Source organism: Neopelma chrysocephalum, unplaced genomic scaffold (assembly GCF_003984885.1).
Source record: "Neopelma chrysocephalum unplaced genomic scaffold, ASM398488v2 Primary Assembly neopelma1_77, whole genome shotgun sequence".
Taxonomy (NCBI): Eukaryota; Metazoa; Chordata; class Aves; order Passeriformes; family Pipridae; genus Neopelma; species Neopelma chrysocephalum.
Window position 1 is genome coordinate 6,203,013 of NW_020897738.1, and position 17,098 is coordinate 6,220,110.

The following is a 17,098-nucleotide window of genomic DNA, read 5'->3' on the forward strand; positions in this document are numbered from 1 at the left end:
TGGGACAATGTTACCTGCTGGTCAGCTACAAATTAGTTTGTGTGCATAATACACAGAATCACCTGCAGCTGGAGAGATGATTTGTGTCAAATCAGATTTTGAAGGGTACAACATGTGCAGAAAGGATACCCTGTCTGACTGTTGTAAGTCAAGTGTTTGGTAACTGCAGTACTTTATCTTGTTCTTGCTGTAATTTCAGCTTGCTCGTCTCTGGCCTCTTATACATTTAAATACATTCAGAACTAATTCACATTGTGCAGTAAAACAGAAGAAGAAAAGCTACTCAAATTGAGAAATTTGTAGAAAAAAGTAGTAAATTCTTCGAGTAAAAATACACAGCCCCAGAAAAAAGAACTTTGCCATCACTGTCTGTCACACAGAGCATGCAGGGAAACAAAAGTCTTATTTTCATCTTGTCTCCTGGTACTTATGTTCTGTTGTAGTTTATCTGAATAATTAAAGTAACAAAAGATGAAGCCATTATTGAGCCACTCTTCCTAAGGAAATGAGACTTAGATTACAACGTTCCCTCTCTGTTACTCATTAAAAACACTTTTATTAATTCTCTGTTGAATCCAATCGGATCTGACAGAGGAACAGACATCTCAACCATGGGATGCTTCCTAGAGGAGAAAAGCAAAGGCTGAATGGAGAAATGTGACTCAGATGAGTGGTTCCAGCCCCTGGAAAAAGGGGCTTCCAGGGATGCTGAGTATCCACAGATTCTGTACACGCAGTATATGTTTAACAGCACCAATAAATACATGAAAGTTTAATTCAGATTTATCTTTAAAAAAACTCCAGTGAGCTCCACTGTATTGACTTCAGTTTCAGGGCCTTTTTATTCAGTATAAAATATCTGTAAAGTTATCCAAAATAGAGCTCATTTGGTTTTTATTTTGGCATCACCACCTCACACATGGATCCAAGGCAAAACTGTAAACCTTTGGAGGAGGGGGAGGAAGTTCTCTTGCTTTTGTTTTGGCTTTCAAGCCACTTGGAGGTGCACAGGGATTTTTAAAATTGAGGTTAATTCCAAGGAATTGAGTTACCAGACAAGTAATATGGACACTGAGGAAGTATATGATATGGCTGTCAGATCTGTATATATTAGGCATCTTCTCTGGGTCTGTTGGCTTAGGAAGGAGATTTCATGGCAAATGCAAAGAAAAGTGGAACATTTGGGTTTAGGGTGAAGGTGAAGCTCAGAAATCTTTCCCCTCATTTAAAACTATATTGTAGTATTGCAACAACAGCAAAAACCCTGTTAATTTTACTACTGAGCTTTGTACTCCCATTTTTATTTTGAGGACTGGCTGGATGAAATAAGCACAGCCATCAGCAAACCTGCCAATTGCTTCATTGAGAGAAAAATAGAATCTTTCCATGAAAATTTGAATTGTGGAAAGGAAACATTATTTCCAATGCTTATTTAAGCATCATCCTTGCAGATACAGCAGGAGGAATTTATACAAGCAAGGAAACCATTCGTGGTACAGGAAGGGACCCTGTTCCTCAGGGAATATTCTACCAGTCAAATCCCTGTCTCTGGGAAGGGTTCACTCCACTCCTCCCTGTGATCCTTAGCAATTGCAGCATCTTGGCAAATTCCCCTCTATTCTATATCCCCCAAAATTACCAGTGTCCTATGGCTGGACAACATCCTGCTAAAAGCAATACACGCAGATAATAGCAATGACACCACCTTGGATAAACAACACCTCAATTACACCAGCAAACATCTCCACCGAGGAAAAAGATCTCATAGAGAAGAATATGTAAATTACTTTTTCTCCATTAGGAGACAAAGGAAGAGAAATGCATGTAATTAGCAGAAAGCACAGCAGTAACCAGCTCTTGCCCACAGCTATCTGTTAAGAACAGCAGGAGAAGAGTGTGGGAAGTCTTCATGTTGCTGTGCATGTTCCTCATGCAGCCCCATTGCACATCTGGTTCTCCCAATACCTTTAAAATAAACTTACATTTGTCATGCCTCGTATATGTTTGGGAATAAAGTGACAAAGAATGATGGTGGTGGCTAACAGGAAGGTGGAGAAGTGGAAGCTGGTTAATTCCAGACCGTAACTCAGACACCCTCAGTTGTAGATGAACAGAAGGAAATCATTTTGCTGCTGCAGGGAAGTAATAACCTCCTTAATGTTCACGAGGTCTCCATGTGTTTCAAGGGTTTGCAAGGTCGTGCCCAGCTCTGCTTCACCCCAGGGTGTGTGATGGGACAAGGCACTGGGGTAACAGGACATTCAGACACATTTCAGGTGCTCAGGGGTCAGCGTTGCAGTGACCCCATACAGTTGTAGAACAGGAACATTAAGACAACTGAATTGCTAAAAGCATTTATCCAGGACTCTGGTTGTGCAGAAAACCATGCAGAAATGGCCCATACTATAAGAACATAGAGTTCATGGGTTAAACAGCAAAATGTTTCAGGTCAGAAAACACCTGACCTTCTCATCAAGCCATTTAACAACAGCTGATCCAAAACTAGAAGTACTGATGTCCTGCAAGAGCACAAGCAATGTAGGGTTGACCTAAATATGTTCTTTCATCTATCAGTGACTTTTGCCAGCAAGCTGTAAGCTTCATTTGGTTTCTTCTGGACCTGAGTACTCCTCAGTTTTCATCTGACCTCTCCTAAATTTCCTTTTTAAATCTGAATTTGAAGTTACAGCCCCGACTTATCTGAGCGTCCAGTCAAACAAAAGAGTTACTGGTTTTAGAAGTAGTTCATTCATGGCAGTAATAAAAGTTAGACTTGTCACCCTTGGGATTGCTATGAGTAATTATATTCCATACATTTCAAATTTTTCCAGGTCTCTGGCAAACTCACAGTCACTGTACCTATTTATAGGCATGTTTAGGTCAAATAATCTCAAAACTCTGTGATTTCCTACATGTAATTTAGGGCATATGAAGTCGTTTGGGTATTTAATTTATGTCTCTCAGTTGCTGAGCCATCTATTTCAGCTCTAGCTTTTATTTTTAGCCAATAAATCTGGCACAATTCAGTTGAAATGTGGGAAGAAAAGCCACATTCCCCTCCTGGACAGCACAGGCCTTTATTCCTGCATGTCCTTGATGCTTTCAAAACATAAGGCTGTATTTCTGAAGTGCACAGGAACTGCAGGAGCTCAGTGAATAAACAATAATTTGTTTGTTCACTCGCAAAAAATATAAAGCATGGTTTCTTTATGCCCACTGCTAACATAATTTTTAATGACATCTAATACTAAAAATATTTCAAAGGATGCTTTCTGCTGCAGCTACTCCTGTTGCCTCCATTGCTGTATAATTTTGCAGTAATTTACTACTGAAAACTCCTTTTGTGCAGACAGTGAGCTATTACTGAAACACAGACAGGATAGGAACAGAAAACATGCATTACATTGAAGACATAAACTGGGAAGTTTCACTTCCATAGGCTCAGAATTGACAGGAAGAAACACAAAGATAAAAGAGACATAAAGATAACCCATGTTTTCCCAAAGTAACTCTTCTACGGGTACTGACAGTTTTGATGCTTTTTCCAAGAACCAACATATTTACTGTTGCATTTCATTTTATGGATTTTTTTTTTTCCCCACATTCAGTTCAAACAGAATAAACAGAAGTTTGAGTTACAGCATGTAACGTGGTCAGAAAGGGACTTCATAGAATTAGATCAATTCTTGTTTCTTATCCACCTGGATTCATAAAACACCTGTATCGACTCTCTGCTACTGGAATCTTTGTGTTTGGCTGCTTGTGTTTCACAAGCCATTACAAGCTAAAGGAAGAGCTTTTTATGAGAAAAATAGAAGTCATGGGACTTGGACAGTGCTACTCTCTCTTCTGCATGTTTTTTCTTTTTTTTTTTTTCTGAAGCGTTTTGGGAAAGTTTTCAATCTCTCATTTTTGCCCTGTATACACATATTAGATAAAACCCTTCATTGATATTCAAAAAAGACCTGTGATTTCACAGTGAGTGAAGTCAATGGAAATACATGTCTCCAGCTAGTTCAATAAAAAATAAGCATATTTCCAGTGAAAGCATGAAAAAACTGGACAAACTGTAGAGGTGAGGCAAGTGCAATGGAAAGGAAGTGAAGAGGTGCAAGGAATCCTACTCTAGACCTCCAAAGGGTTTCTTGTGAAAATTCAGAGTACTTTTCCCTGAGCTATATAACAAAGGAGCAGCTGGTAGAACTGATGCAATGTTTTCTTCTAGAGGGAACAGATGGACATATCAACCTCCTGTTCCAGTGCAGGAGGAGATAGTATAACCAAGATGTTTCTAAACAGCTAATTATTTCTTAAATATTAATATTAGGTATTAGGAAATGCCATTAAAGATATAGTTATTCTAAGAATCTAAGAGATACAATTTATTAACTGTCTTTAGTCTCCTTTAATTAGGAACCTTAAACAAGTGCCTTGAAATACAGCTTAAAAGATGCAATTTCTCCCTTCTTTTGCTACTTCAGGCAAAAATTAAGCTGCTTGGATTACCAGTCTGGCTCTCAATACGTGTGAAGGAAGAAACAATGCTGCCTGTGATTTCATAAAGGTGATTATCTGTAATGAAAAGCTGTGACCCCTCTGTAATGCATCTAAATTAGATCTGCACAATAAAGAGGAAAATTTCTTCCCTCTTAATTTTGCCATCCTGGATGAGAGCATCAATGTTCCCAGTGAGATACTGAGATAAGCCCAACATCTACAGTCTGACTGAGCACAAAGGTGCAGCTGAAATTCTGGCTTCATTCTCTGTGTAACACCCTGGAGACATCCCAGCAGGAGCAGGATGAGCCCCTAACTATGGAGAAAGCTTGTCCAGAATGTGTCCATCAGCAAAATAAATAAACCAACACACAAACTCACAGGACATAAATCACATGGGCTTCTAAGATGCTGGAAACCTTGCTGTGGTTTTGGTTTTTAGCTTTTTTTTTTCATTCCCACAAAAATATTTAGGGTTTCAACAGTAACCCCAATGCAGATCCAATTAAAGAATTACAATTCCAGCTTCTGTTGACCAAAAAAAAGGAAATTTCTATTACAGGTCAAGAGAAGTGTAACCATCATTTTGGAACTGCTACAGGACTCTTGTGTGCATTCAGCAAACTAGAAGTTAGATGACCCTACTGCATTTTGCAACAAAAAGACTCTTGATCAAAAGGTTGAGGAAATCCAAGCTTCCAAGTGACATCTCTCAGATTATCAGGGATTTCAACACCCTAACCCTTGTCACAGTTAGAGCTCATTAACTGCTGGTGAAAAATGTCTTCTCTATCTCAATTCATCAGCTTCTGAGGTATTTCTAGACAAGCAGAATCTCACAATTTTCTAGCAGAGTTAAAAATCTTCTTATTCCTTTATTATCATTTTGTGTTTTGCTCAGTGTCTCACTACTGCAGTAAGTATTAAAGATTACATTTTTCTGTTCAGACCAATATTAAGATTCATAGCTTTTTTAATCTAACACTGATTGCCTTCACCTCCAACAAATTAGTAACTTTATATTAAACTCACATAACTACAGCAATGAAAATTAAAGGAAATATTTTATTATTCTGTGCTTGTACAGTTACTTAGGCTGTCACTATGTTACAAGAAGGGAACTTTTAGCAGTTGGTTCAAGAAATGTGTCAACATTTAAAATGAAAAAGAAAAAAACTATGAAAAGACGAGTTATGATCTTTTGCTGAACACAGGAGCCAGACTTTGATTTATAACCTATTTCCATTGGTAGACAACAGACACTTGTGTGCTTAAGAAGATTTCTAAAAACAAATGGAAATAAGCTGCATGCACATCTCAAGCCTAGAGCTGTATCTATTATTTTCCCAGCTACTTTCAATAAATGGCAAATCTTCATCTCGTCAGCGCTGACTCACACATGGCAACAGGCAGCACCAGGCTACTGTGTCACAAAAATGTGGCTGTTATCCAAGAATCAGGGCACTGCTGGATGCATGGATGACATAAATGCAGTCAATAAAGCACTGCCTGGAAGTAAATGAGCTCCCTCAATATTTGTGTATCGATGAAACAACGCGAAGCAAAAAGAAAATTATCCTCGCCACGACAGCAAGTGCAAATTCAACACAGGAATTAAGGGTGGGCAAAGCTGTGGTCCTACAACCCTGGTGATAGACAGAAAAAAAAATTCTATCCAAACTGAGCCTTAGCTTTTCAATGGAGATCATTTTGCTTTCACAAACCCCGGGGGTCTCCAGGTCCAGCCCAAGTGAGGGTGGTCTGTGCTGCTGCTGTTGGATGGCTGAGAAAGGTGGAAAGAGAAGGAAGCAGGAGAATTCCAGGAACAACCAGTGCCAGACCTCTTTGCTGCCACCCTTCCTATCACCCTGCTCGCTTGGCAGCAACCCTGTGCCACCCAGCCAGAGTCAGCCCCCCAAAATCCCAGAGTGCAAATCCAGAGCAATTTTTTCCCACAAAACCTCCATGGTTATTTGCAAGCACTGCAGGACATGGTGGGTCAGAGTAAGTGACTGAAGTGACATCTTTAAATTTGTTCAGGAAGAGGCTGGAGCTACATATTATAAAAATCAGCCCAGCTTGAAGCTCTGGAAAGACACACTATGCTGTAAATATGTGAAATTCTCACACTCTGTTGCACTTGATCCAAAGTGTGGCCCCTCCTTTATGTGAAGTCGTCCTGTGTACACACAATCAAATTATCACACCAAACATTCAGTCAGTTATGGGTTTTTAGGTTTTATTGAGGTGGGGTTTTTTGGGTTTTTTTGTTTGGTTGGTTGGGTTTTTCTGGTTTTTGGTTTGTTTGGGTTTTTTAGTATTTTTTTGCTTTGGGGGGGAGAGGAGTTCTTTTGTTTGTTTGATTTATTTTTTTCCTCTGAGTTTCTCCACCCCCCAAATGCGAATCCTGAAAGGAAAGGGCAAGATGCAGTTTGGTCTACTGGGTCATGGCAAAGCAAATTTACTAAGTAGATAAAAACCCCATCTACACAATAATATTCCTTATACTGATGAAGGTGGTAAATAAATAAACAGTGCAATTTGCTGGTTTCCTCTGTGTGCAGTATAGAGGCCATAACTGTTTTGCTAAACTAACTGTGTCCTCCTAGAAAGGTTTCCAATATCAATTACAGCTCTGATTGCATTGCTACTAAATAGACTTCCCTGTCATGTTTCCTTGATTATATGTAAATATTTCCTAAATTGGACATGTTTCAAGCTCCATTTAAAATGCGGCACAATTGGGTATTGTGTCAAAATCATGCAAGGTAGAACATGACCACCAGACTAAGATTTATACCTTTTAGTTTGAAATGAAAGGAATAATTTATTCTGGAAAATGTCATTTAACAAAACACCAATAAGATACTATGGAAAATATACCAGCTTTTCTAAGCTATAAAAAAAAATCAAAACCATCTGAAGTTTAGCTCATGTAAGTCCCTGAAGCCTCAGACATTGTTCCAACAATAAATTAAGAATTTAAAAGTGTGGTATAGGACAAGATCTTTTCCCACTACTACAGTAAATTAAGCTGTTCAGGTGATGGGAATTTCATGTGTAAAATAATGATACACGAGGGAATATATTAATAACACTCTGAAGTTTTTCATTGCTCACCTCAAAATTCCTGGATTATTTTAAAAGATGCAAAACTACGACCTTCATATATTTTATTTGGTGAGAATTCTATCATAGTCAACTTTTCTCTGAGGGCTGAAAGTCTCCAGAGAAATGCTAAGAGTACTGGAGAATACTGGATCAACAGTTAGCAGCTCAAACCCAGATGGCTTTACTTTGAACATAGAGAAGAAATTAAGAAGCTTTAGTTAATGTAAGATTTCTTTCTTCTTATTTCTATGAAAATATGCTTTATCTCTACCTATATATTTCCTCAGGACTTAGTGGTTAGTTACATGTTATTTTATTTTCTCTTGACTTTATTTTGGTTTCTCTGCTAATATGAAGACCTCTTAGAATGTTATTACTTCCTCAAAGTGAGAAAGCAAGGGAAACTTTTCCCATGTTATTTTTACCTCAAGGGTTTCAAAGATAAGGATGCACTGAGAAGTTTACTTAACCTCTAATACCTCCTTTAAAATTTTACACCTTATGCCACAGGAAATATAAATCAGAGTTTGAACACAGCACAGCCTCATTGTCAGCCATCTAAATATGCTAAGTAAGCAGAAAACCTCTCAGGCTTAGGGGGAATTCTTGATGTTAATATGAGAAAATCCAAAATGAAATTCACCTTTGGAGGAATATCACAAAAATGCTAAAAGTAATTTGTGAGCACCGATGGTCTTCTCAAGGAACACTGACACTTCCAGAAATCCTTTTAGATGTGGTCAGGCTGCACTCGAACAAAGGATATTAAATCAGCTCTACAACATTTGCCAGTCATCCCACCCATGTTTTCCAGCTTAATTTCTATGTTGCATTCCATACAACTAGCCAACCTGTTTTCTAACCAAATGGGAGAATTTTTAGATAAATTTTGAACGGGACTAATTAAATTCTGAATTAAATTTCATCTTCCTGAAATGCTCAGATTTTATTGAGACAGAAATGCCATGGACATTACAGTTAGGGTTTGGGTTTGTTTAAGGGAAACTTTTTTTGTTCTTCAATAGGCCAGAAAATAAACTATGAATGCACACATGACTCTGTGTACATGTACTTCAAAAAACCCACTGGATATTCCTTGTTTAACCCAAAACTGACAGAAGACTGGAAACAATCCCACAGCGCTCATTCCTCAGCTGTTCAGCTTCGTGACACAATTGCTAAAAGCCAATGAATTCAGTCTGTCTGTTGACTCAGAGCTTTTGGATCAGGAAACACCAGCAGGGGCAGCAGGACAAAAGACCTGCTTAGTCTGAACACTGAGACTGTTCAAGGCACAAAGGGCAGACGAGGGCAAAGCTGCTTCCCATGAGAGGACACAGAAGTCACCGAGCAAAAAACCCTCTTCGGTCCCCTAAGTGCCTCAAGCAAACCCTGGTGTCAGATGTCAGGGACAAGTGCTCCGGCAGAAAACACGCTGCTCCAGCCCAGCCAGAGGAGGGGGCAGGTCACCCTGACTCTCTGGGAGTGCTCTGTGCACCAAACATGATTTATTTTCTTTCCCCACCTGCCCTGCCTAGTGCTGCCTGCTCAGCCTCACACCTTCTGCCTGCCAGGCTGGACACGAGCACAGTGCTTCCAGGTAACTCCTGCAGGTAATTAGGCTTCTCCACAACACACTTTTGCTTTTTGCTTAACAGACCTGACGCACAAACTTTGTTTCTTAGAAGCATCACATGACACCCCAAGGGTACACTTGAGAAATCATCTCTCATCAGGCTCGGTAAATTCGCATTTACAGGGATAAAACGCCTTTTTGGAGCGTTGCCAATGCCTGAAGAGCCTTTTTACAGACAATTTTGTAATAAAAACCTATGTAACCTACCTAAGGGTGCCAGGTGCACCTAAATATTGAGCAGTTGGGGGATAATTAAGCCCCCTGTTGCTCCCCTACTGCTCCTTGCCATCAGCAGCTGCTTGTTTTCCCTCTGTACCAGAGCCACACATGCTGATGGCTCCAGGAGCAGAGAGCTCTTTGACATAACATCTTCTGACTGTAGATCTCATTGCTGACTTTCCTTCTGAAAAAATGCAAAAATGTCAAATCCCACTTCAGAGAAAGCTGAGGCAGAGCAGCATTTCATGAAAACAATTGTCAGAAAACCCCGGCACAGCCTGACAATCCAGGGATCAATCAATACTTGATGACTGATCTTATTGAAACTTTTCAGCCCCGCAGAAAAGCAGAGGAAACAACAAAAATTGTCTGATGCAGACCATGAATCGCAACTGTTTCAGCAATTCCTCCTTTAAAAATATCTCTCTTTTCTATTGAAAGATCAATACGGAAACCTTTATGGCAGGTCAAAATAAAGTTGTATAAAAATCTATTTCTCGCTGCTCGTTTGAAGCCTCAGTTTCATCACCCTGTTTATCCACAAGAGTTCAAATTTTCAGAGATTTCCCATCCACGTATTTTAAAATTACTGGCTTTAGTGTCATAGAATCATGTAATATCCTGAGTTGGAAGTGATGCACGGGGATCATTGAGTCCAACTCCTGGGCCTGCACAGGAGAACCCAGGAGTCACACCATGTGTTAAGGATTAGAGAAACTGTTCCCTGTAGGATTGCAAAGTTTTGTCATAAGGACAAAACTTAAATTCATAATAGAATGCATTTCAAAGCAGGAATTCATATTTTACTTCAGCAGAAAATTCAAAACCACAGTTCTTTACTTTGGAGAAACCTACCAGAACTATTGATTTATTCTCTTTCTTTTTATGCCAGACTTTAGGATTTTACTGTTCCTTAAATTCAAGATGTTGACAAGTGTCTAATTCCTTAAAATCTACTTGTCCAAAGTCAAGCTGAGCTTGCAGCTTTGACTCTCACTCTCAATAAACCACATCTAATTCGTATTTGTAGGTGTGACAGGGGAAGATACACTACTGTCCCTTTGTCATAATTTGGCTCTTCCACCTTCCCCTCAATAAAAATTTTTTGAGCTTCACTTCCCATGTACCAGTCACAGCCATCATGGTTAATAAACTAGGAGATGTCATAGTCAAAGCATAAATTAATGAACATTCCCCCCTTAAATATTCCCTGCAGTCTTTAGAAGTTTAAAATTAGCTTAAAAGGACTTCATAGTCCAACTATGCCTCAATTCCTCATTACTGAAATGGAGCAGTTTTGTTTTCTGCCTCATTCCCAGAACTCACGAAATTTCTGCGAGGACAATCCACTGGAAATTTTTAAACTCTTGGAAAAATGAGCAATGGGCCACATGACATAATCATAGATAATCCAGCAAAGTGTCTTAAAGAGACGAGCTTTTCTTCCCGGTGGGATTTTCCAACAAACTTTGTATTTTTCATTGCACACCTGGTCATCTGCTGGGATATTTAGGGACTTTAAGCATCCAAGTCAGGGCGTGCTAACAGCAACAACAACAAAAACAAGTGCTGGAGGAGCCTGACACAGCTACAATGCCATCAGGCGGTGACAGAGCATATCAAGCTTTGACCGTGTCACTGAGTGCATCTACATCAGCTGATAATACACCAGGGCTTGGGAACTGCATCTTTGTCACCCTCAATTTTGGAAAATCACGATCTCTTTTTGTTGGAAGAAAGGGAAGGGGCAAGAAATACTTTCTCTGCTTTTACTGCCTGTCACTTCCATTCAATGTTTTCATGAATTACTTCTTTCTTAGACACGGAAAAAAATTAATACTAATAGCCAAAGGCAGGAAATACATTTTTTTTTTCAAATACTTCAGTCAGGAGTACAAAAAGAAGCCCTGACACATCAGAGCTTAATAATTTTAAGCCTCAAAAACACAAGGTCTCATTACCAGTCTAAGAGGTACTTTTACAGTCTACAGTCGTGCTCCAGAGTAGATCCATTGCTAATCAACCAAATACTGACACAGAGGGAAAAGAACTGTAATATCAGAGCATGTAAGTCTCTGATAATGCCCTGTGATAAAGTTATCAGTCTTGTTTACTAAGGAGATAAGGAGGGAGTTAAGGAACTCAGAGAAATAATTTTACTGCAGAATTCTGGTCACATTAATGACCTAAAAGCAATGCAGTCAGGAAGCAGGGCCATTTAGATAACAGTGATAAAGGCACAACAGCAGATGAAAATACTCTGGGACCCAACCAGACTGCTGAGAAACAGGATAATAAATATATGTCACATCCAAAGCAGCAAGGAATATCTTTGTCAAACCCTGCACTGCCTAATCAAAACTTGACCACTTGTCCCAGCTATAGCCCTGTTATAAACAGAAGACCTATCCTCAAAAAATAATAAAAAACCCACAAAAAAACCCCAAACTAAAAAAACCCACAACTAAAACAAAATTAACAAAAAAACCCAACCAAGCAGAACAACAAACAACCAAAAAAACACCCCAAAACTGCACTTGACACCAGCCTTTGTTAATACCAGACTTCTTCATAAATCACAGGTCTTTTTGAAAACTGGATCTTCCAGTTTTCATGTGAAAACTTGATGCTTGAGTTCCCAACAGTTAAGACTAACTGCAATCCCCATCTTATTATCAACAGGAAGGAGGGGACCTGTTGTCCAAATAAAGGCAATAAATATCCTTACCACCCAGTGCTCTGTAACTTCTTACTGCAGGTCCAGATTTTTAGCCCAGTTGAAATGCTAAAACTTACTGTAATCCTACCCTTAAACTGTGAGAGGAAACACATCTGTGAAAGTAAACCACATGATATAGGTCTGCTAATACCAGTTTTCCCTTTCTCTCAGTTGGATTTGTAGCTTCCAGTGGGCTCAAGTTTGGGTGTTTTGGGGAAAGGTAGATAGCATAATATTCTCATTTATTCACAGATATTGTCTCTCTCCCCACCACATAGACAGGCAGTGGGAGCATGGAGGTCTCTTGGACATCCAAGGACCACTGGGATAAAGTGAGGACTAGAGCAGCAGCTTTCTGTCCCTCTTGGCTCTTTGCTGTCTGTGAGATTTCTCTTCCTGGCTTCTCTACTCATCCGTACTATCTAAATTAATTTGATGTTCTGATTGAATTTTCATCAGCCTTGAAACAAAGATTCCTTCTTGTTGGCATCTCCGAGTCAGGCAGTGTTTGTTGCTCCCTTTGTTGCTCCCTTTGTAGCACCTTCTGGAAATGTTTGTTTCTTTGGACATTTAAAACACACGATGCCTCACGTTTGTCACATTTAAAGGTTGAAAATCTGCCTGTATTATTAACATTAGGTCAGCAAGACAAGAATTAATTATGTAAAAAGTGATATGCCTCTCCTTGCTGTAAACAGAAGAAACTGAAAAATAAGGCTAACAAGGAGTGACAGTGTAGAATATTTCTGTGGCTAAACAAAGAGATGGTTTCTGTACAGGAACATATTATTGACTCTCCTCAAAGAAGTATTGGGAAATTTATTAGGCAAGGAAATTAGGGAGATCTCAAACCCAACAGAAAATGGCACGTCGTTATTCTGAAGAGAAGTGTTTTCTGGAGTGAAAAGAAGCAGTAATTTTTTTCTGCACGGAGTGGATGGTGTGCAGGAGGATTTACTTATACACTGAATAATGTCGCTGTCTTATCTGATTTTATCAGCTCATACATCTGTTTCCTGGTAGACATCTGGACTTGCATCTCGAAGCAGACAGCTAACTGACAATGGAGATGGGCTATTATTTCCTGATCGTAGATATTCTCACAAAAATGACACTGAGCTGGAAGAAATACCTGTTTTTGCAGACTAAAAGTGTTACCTGGCATCACTTTCTTCTACAATTATAGTTTATCACTGCCTTCTTACAGCACTCTGGCAAGAAGGATGCTAATAAATGAAAGCAAAGAAGAAGTCTAACAGACCAAAGTGTCATTCAGTCTTTTACATCCAGCAGTTCCTCCCTGCCTTCTGAAAATGTGCAGCAAAGGAAGGAACTCCTCAGAAATGGGCATCACAAACCTGAAGCCCCAAAAGACAACACTGTTTATATTCCAGGGGTGGTAAACAGCAGCCAAAGAAAGTTCAGAGCAGGGAATTCCAGCACAGGAGAGATCTCCCCACAGCAGGCACCTCACAAACCCTATCAGGCAACAATCAGCAAGACAGAATGACTGAAAAGAGAACTCAAAACAGAGATATGGCAACTAAATTGTTCCAAATCTGGATTTAAAAAACCCACATATACACAAACACGCATAATAGGGATTTCCAATGTTTTGTTTTAGGTGGCTGTGTGGAAATGATTGGACTTTCAAGATAAGCCAAATGCCTTTATCACAGAGCAGAGGCACTGGACCATCTGTCTGGCCTATTCCAATCCTTGTAAAATCTGCCACAGACCTATGGTAGAACAGGACAATATTATCTTCTCTTCCCCCCTTTTCTTTCGGTCTTTCTACATAAATAAGGAAATGCAAAAGTTTGATTTAACACAAAATTATTTCCCCCCCCCGTTGCCATTGGAGAGTTAAAAAAAAAAACAAAGTAAATTATTTGTCCTGGGCAAGAAAACCACCAAAACCCAACAAGAGTAATGCAAGCCTGGTAAAACCACTGATCTGGATACACAAATTCCAAAGTCCTCCCCCAGTCCTCAGCCATTCTTTGGATCAATATTTCCCTAAGCAGGTCTCTGGCCAGATAATAAAGTCTAGAGCCAAACCCTTTGCTGTTAAGGAAACTGGCATTGCTTAATTGAAGTCACTGACATACATTAGTTCAGACCACCCCAGAATTAGGGCTCTAACATTATTATTTTCATCACCTTCATGTTTTAAATCCTCTAGCAATTTTAATTAATTTGTCCCCTCTAGGCTCACTGGCTCAAAGCTCTTTGAATAAATAACAGGAATAGGGACTCAAAGAGGAGGCAGATTTTTTACTCCAAGCTCAGCCAGCTTGAACAATCCCAGCTGAAGGGGAGTTCCAGGGCACTGAGTATTCTCAATATTGTTCTGTGTTTGGTTTTACTATCAGGATTCTGTAGTGGATTATGTTTCATATGGGTACACAGATGCCTTATCTCCAACCTTGGATTAACAGAATTTTGTTTCTTCTCAGCAAACACGGCGAGGGAAAAAGAAAGCTCAGAGCCAATCTGACAGAAACTCTGTGCAGAAATCTGTTTGGAATCACACACAAAAAACAAAGAACTTTACAGCTGTCCTCTGCAGAACAGCAAGGTTTATTATTTATTGCATTTTATGCAATCCATATTGCACTGACAGCCTCCCCCTCCAGCCTGGGCTCTCACACAGGTGACACCTCTGACTCCTCTGCCCTCCAGGCACAAAAACCTCTTAAAAGTGAACACAGAGGGCGTTTTCTGTGGGTTTAATCTGAGTGGCCTGGGGATAGAAACGAAACCCTGAGTGCTGCTCTCATTCCAGGGTGTAGCTTAGAGAGGTTTTCTCAGTGCAAGCACTTATCATGTGCCTTCCCTGGAATTCATCACATGTTCAGAGGCCAAACGAATTATCCCGTAATCCAGCGGGGAAAGGATCAAAGCTGATACTTTCTGCCTTATTGCATTTGCTTCCAGAAGTTAAGAGAGGATATATCTGTGATAAGAGCACAGAGCAAACGATCACAGGACAACTCCAGCACAGCTTTGAAGGGGGGATAATAACAGCAGAGCTGAGTTGCCCCCGATGCTGATTTCTTTCACAAGGAAGATTTTTTTGAACGGTGAAGGGAGCACTGCTTCCCACATGGATTGCCAGAGCAGCAGGATAGTGCTCTAGGCCAGGGCTGAAAACTCTTTTCTGTTCCAGTTTTAAACTGTGCAGACTGTCTAAGAAAAGCTCCCCAACTCACCTTCTCCCTGTAACAAAAATTTCAGTGTTTTTTTTTATTAAATTAACTTCTGAGATGTCACCAATCAGTGGAGCAGGACTTGGGCAAGGTCTGCCAATACACATTTTTGCTACCAAAATGATGATAAAATAGTTGCTGACACTCAGATTCCCTGGTGTAGCTCAATTAAATTGTTAAAATACAGACAGAGTAAACTATATTTTTATAAGTTTTAGAATACCATTTGCACATTGTATCATTTCATAGGCAGCAAGTAGAGTCACATTTCTAAGTTCTTTTCAATTTTCCTAGTTCCTTTTGCACCTGTCTACAGGTTTAGTCAGAGAAAGGGAAAACAAGAAGAATAGTGGAAGCACTGTAATGGTCCTGCCTTACAGCAGGGATGTTATTATGATAAATCCTAAACTAACAAGATGTACTAACTGTCAGCAACTCAGAGCCCTAGCTGTTAAATTTCTGCCTATTCATAGATCAGAACTTATGTAAATTCTGAAGCCTAAAAGATTAAAAAAATTAAGGCAGGAGAACAAAGTTAATTCTACAGCCATTTTCATATATTTCACTTAGCAATAAAATAAGCTTTTTTTCCTAGTTCCATAATACATATTTTCTTTTCAATCCATTCTTCAGCTGTGGTGGAAAACAACAAAATGAGCCTCCAGGATGCTGCAATCATTGTAATGGTGTGATACAATTTTTAATTGCAAAGAGCTTTTATTTGGAGCCTTTTCTCCCATTTGGAAAAAGTACTGCAGAAAGGGACAGGCCTGGGGATGACACAATTATAATGCATTCTTTTCCACAGGCAGCATAGTCAGGCTTTGCTCCAGGTACCAGGCAGAAGTGGACATCTAACATTTTTAAACCAGGGATTGATATCAATGTAAACCAAGGCACAATATCAGCATGTACTACTGAAAAACATAGATGTGAGCATTCAGCCCTCTCACCTTTTAATTTGCTAAAAAGGTAATCAGCAAAGAGAATTATGAGATAAAGGCAGTTTATTTTATGGATAACTGCATGCTTTTTGTAGTATGAGTAAATTTAGAATGGTTCACAAAAATATTAAAGCCTTTTATCTCATAAGCTTATTTCCTGACTCTTCAAGGTTTCTTTTCCCACTGAGTAGCCTCAGCTTTTCCAAATGATATCCAGTGCAAATGTGTACCCATACTTTGGTCACCACGGCACAGCAGCTCCAAAAGCCTGATGTAAATGATCTAAAATGATCTAAAACTACACATCCCACTGTCCTGTACGAGATGTTTTTGCAAAGCAGTAACACAGCTCAGCACAGAGGGCATTAATTCAGGCATCCATTGCAGTGGCAGCTTCCCCTATCACTGAGCAGGAAAATAGAACATGAAACAAGACACCTCCTTTAGAGTTTGCACCATTTAGAAAATCTTAAACTTCTTGCATGCCCAAAGCAGTGCTGATAACACCCCAAAAAGTGTTAGCCAAAAAGTTTTGGCTTTTGCTGGACAGGGCTTGCTCAGCACAAAGGGCTTCTCTGCTTCTCACTCTGCCCCCAGAATAGGTTTATAGGGGTGCAGAATAAACTGGGAGGGGTAAAACCAGGCAGATAACCCAAATTAACTGAAGGAATATTCCATACCATATAACATCATGCTCAGCAACAGAATGGAAAGGAAGGAATTTTTTAGAGAGAGGGGAAGGAATTTTTTAGAGAGAGGG